The 4,377-nt window shown below is 43.8% G+C and overlaps 1 long non-coding RNA gene across 1 annotated transcript; it reads left to right on the forward strand.

Annotated features, from left to right (window-relative positions):
* The first annotated feature begins 269 nt into the window (after positions 1–269).
* On the forward strand, positions 270–1,407 carry LOC123043475 (uncharacterized). The gene is made up of 2 exons (XR_006419216.1): positions 270–347; positions 442–1,407. It is a non-coding gene; the product is annotated as an uncharacterized lncRNA (long non-coding RNA).
* The last annotated feature ends 2,970 nt before the right edge of the window (positions 1,408–4,377 follow it).

Below are 4,377 nucleotides of genomic sequence, written 5' to 3' on the forward strand. Positions count from 1 at the left end.
ATTGAAACAGCCGATCAGCTTAGCAAAGAGGTGGGTGAAGACAATCCCGGGCTCAATGTTTTCGATTATTCTGTTTGAGTCACAGGGAAGAGTCGACAAGAGGACAAAACCTAAAGATTTGGACAAAATGGTTTGGTATCTGTTGAATAACTATTCTAAGATACTACCTTATATCAAGTAAGTGCTTACTGTAGCTTATACATCGTAATCTACTAAACTTGCAGCACATTATTATATATTTAGATGTTTGACGCGGCCACTATGTTGTGCAGCATCTACAAAAAGGAGTTACTACCGCAAAATCCAAGAAACATTGACAAACTGGTTATGACAGGATTTGCGAAATGGTTCAAGAGCCATGCATGCTTTTGAATTGCACTGTCAGTTTTTTTAATATATTGAGTACATAAGATGATCAGCTTGTCTATTTTTTAACCATAGGTTAAGAAGATGCGGGAGAATGGGCATGCAGTTGATGATGCCCTTTACGCACTAGCGACGGGTTCTGATACTCGGGTAAGACATTATGAACCTTGCGTTGTCGGAGATGTGCGCCACAACACCCTTGCACACGATGAAGGCAGGAAGACACAAAACAGTGCCATCATGAGCACTGATACGTACGGCAAAGAGACAACTGAAATGTATGCTAGCATAACAGACATTGTTTAGTTGCAGTATATCTCCAGTTTCGAGGATCATCAGTGTGTGGTTCTGTTGTGCCGTCGTTGGTATAACCTGTTTTCCAGGATCGCAAACCAGAGCTGGTGATTATTTCAAATCCATCAATGTCAAGGCAGCGTATCAGACCAACGAGCCTTTTATTTTGGCAAATCAAGCAACACAGATATTTTTCTTGGAAGACACATTTGCACGTAGCGATGACCGGAGAGTATTGCAATGGTTTGAGCAAAGGAATTCATTTAATGAAGTTGCACAACAAGATGATGCTTATACTACTGCTGACCTACAATATTCCACAGATGTTCCTAATATCTTTGAGAATTATCATGTTAATGACGCTGGCAAAAAGATTGTCTGTTGTGCTGTGGACATACAAGAGTTGATCAAAAAGAAGCCAACGTTCGAGGACATTGAGGATGAAGAAGAAGATGACACTATGGGAATTACGATTCAGACTGATACACATGGCAAAGATGTTGACGCTGCTGCTGTGGATGATGATTAGATTGCTTTTGTCGTATTTGCCTGTCAGAAGACGTTTTTTATCTGCTATGTAAATTGTGTTTTTTATGACAACTGAAACCTGATGAACGTGTTGTTTAGTATTTTGCTGTGAGAACATCACTTCTTATGTATGTTGATTTGTGTTTGGTGATTGTATGATGACTAAAACATGATGACATTGTCGTTTAGTTGTACTCATATTTGGTTGTGAAACTTGAATTTGATGACATAGTTTCCTGTTGGACTGCAATTTGCTCGGCGTCTTCGAATGGGAACAAAGCTGACCCGACAGGGCCTCTGCTAATTTATTTATTTATTATCAAAAGGGCCTCTGCTATTTATTTATGAGCAAAAGGGAATACCCCTGATTTTCGTTAATAGAAATCATTAGATGTTCACAACACTACGCCCAGCTTGCTACACATGTTTCATACATTACTAGTTTCAGCAAAGTGCTCATGACATAGCCACTGAATACATCACGAGTGCTACGTTCACTGCAAATAAAGAGATAATCATCCTACAGAGCACATCGATTGCCCATTATCTTCACAAGCTCTTTCATCTCCTCATTGCTGTCAAGACCGTTCAGCAGTTGTTGCTTGGCCATGATCAGAGGAACTGCATCTTTAACCTTCTGCTTTGTATCTTCCTCTTCTGTCATTCCTTCAGTTACTTGTCCAACACCCAACCTGCTGGTATTGGGATTCCTCGGCTAACCAACTAATAAGCGTAGTTGCATTCCCCCACATCAGCAACTTTCCAGATGTACAAATCACATGAATCTTCCCTTTTCTGCATGAATCAATTTGGAAGATCATCAATCAAACTATTAAAAAAATCAGCAACTGAAAACAATGAAACAACACTTAAACATATTATTACCCATGATTTGTGCATTTGTAGAAGACTCGGCCAGGGTTGAGGATTGTGGTTGAGACGCGATGGATGACTCTGCATGATTTGCAGCAGTGGCACCACACCAACGGTAGCAGGTTGCGATGAGCAACCGACTACAGTGCGTGTGCCGGCAGGGGTGTGATGAGACCCACAGGTGATGGTACGGGTGGCGACTTGGCGCATATCTGGTTGTTGCCTGCTGAAGAGTAGGTGGATGAGCAGCCAGCGGACATGGTTGCTGCAGCCAGAGCTTCTGATGTTAGGCAGAGTAAGTAGAGAAGAGGAGAAGCGAGTGTTGGATATGCCAGTTTCATTATTTGCAGAGTAGCATAGCACCATATATAATCATAGTCTAGGTTTGGATTCGAACCAGCTACAGGAGCACATCTCTCTTTTTTCTAAAACCCAACAACGTCTCTTTACTAGTAAGCTAGCTTGTTCTGTACACCTTCTCAAGTCTTTGATTTTCTTTCTTTTTTTGTGAGGAAGGAAGGAGGACAAAATTGAGAGTTCCTGGGACTCGAACCCAAGACCTCTCGGTTGAAAACCAAGGGTGCTAGTCACTTATGTGGCGAACGTTCCCTGAAAGGAGGACGGCAGACAAACACATTTTCCTTGCAGTTTTAGTTGCGATGCAAGATCGAATGGTCGCAGTTTCAGGAATGTTATCAGGCGAATGAGCCTAGTTTTTCTTTTCTTCCTATATATAAAAAAATATGCTACTTGGTGTCGGCTTAGTCAACGAACGATTGTGCCAACCTTGACCGTTGGATTGTCATTCAACGTTTGTCGTGTTTCTTTCAGTCTATACTTTCTCCAGCCACCAAAGCCAAACCAGCGCCGGCGGGACCGCCTGCTTCGCCTCCAATGGCTGGTTGTGCTGCCGCACACGCATCATGGCCACATCGCACCCTAAAACTCTACGCATCTTTCCCAGCTCCTGTTCGTTCCCGTCCGAGGCCTCACCCTCGTCCTCTGCCTTGGTTCGCTCGCCGCGGCGCCGCCCTCCGGTGTTGTCAACATGATCAACAACCAAGAGGAATAAGGAGATGACTGTACATGATGACGATGACAGTAGGGACCCAGCAGCGCGCACATTAATTTTGTTTTTTCGGGACGGAGAAGGGTATCAACTGGGTTGTGCAGGAGCTATGGCCCGTCTAGCCTACACTTTTATTTCATATGTTTACCACATGAACAGCCCAGTTTGTTTTTTTTTCTTTCTGAAAATGGCTAGCCCAGCTATTTTGTTTTTTGCAGAATAACCAATGTAGGCCTACTTGCTTTTCTACGCCCTGTTGGGCCAGAAATCTTTCAAGACAAGGAGGGATGCATTCTGGCTTGCCCAAAAAATGAGCTATAAGTAATAAGAAATGGGCTATAAGTAATAATAAATGAGTTGTAAAATGAAAAAAATACAACAAACAGGCAATTAGTTCTAAAATACCTTTTTATTTCAGATTTTGATATTTTTAACTTTCATTGTTTTTGTGCGGGTAAAATTTCACTGGATTTAAATTAAGGTGTGTTTAGTTTTTAAATTAATTTGAATCTGGCTAGAAATTTTGGGTTGTATGCTGTTTGGGATAGATTTGGAGGCTGACGTGTGGGTCTACTAGGTTGACGTATACGAAAGGCTTTGTCAACTAGTCCACAAACGATTCTAGTAGCAGTGGCCGTTGGATGTTAATCCAACGGCCGTGCTGCTTCTTCAATATCTAATCTTCTTGCTCCAGCTGCCCAAACCAGCGCCGGTGGGACTGCCTGCTACCGCCTTCAGTGGCCGGCTGTGCTGCTGCAAAGGCTGCACTGCCCCACCCTACTCCATACTCCATTGCTGGCCAGACCATTCCTCTACTCACCTGTACCTCCTGTTATTTTTCGGCGATGGCAGCCGAACCAGTAAACAATCGTACTCCCCATCGTGTGGGCAACCACTGCCGAGTCTTCCCCGGCTCCGTGTCGTCCCCTTCCTAGGCCTCGTGGTCGTCCACCACCCTGGTGCTCTAGGCGCGGGGTGATCAACATGGTCAACGAACGACATCCATCGGAAGTGGACTATACGTGGAGAGGCTGACAACTGGGTCCATGGCCGCACACAAGGAAATGCCTCCTTATTACGCGCAAAATAATGATTCCTCCACCTGACAGCTGGGACCCACCAGAAGGGCCTCTGTATTTCCTGAAAAAAAAACATTCCTCCCGCTGAATGCTCGGACCCACCAACTATATCTTCGCACGCAAGAAAGTGCCTCCTTATTACACAAAAAAAATGAATACTCCCCCTGC

Source organism: Triticum aestivum, chromosome 2B (assembly GCF_018294505.1).
Source record: "Triticum aestivum cultivar Chinese Spring chromosome 2B, IWGSC CS RefSeq v2.1, whole genome shotgun sequence".
Lineage (NCBI taxonomy): Eukaryota > Viridiplantae > Streptophyta > Magnoliopsida > Poales > Poaceae > Triticum > Triticum aestivum.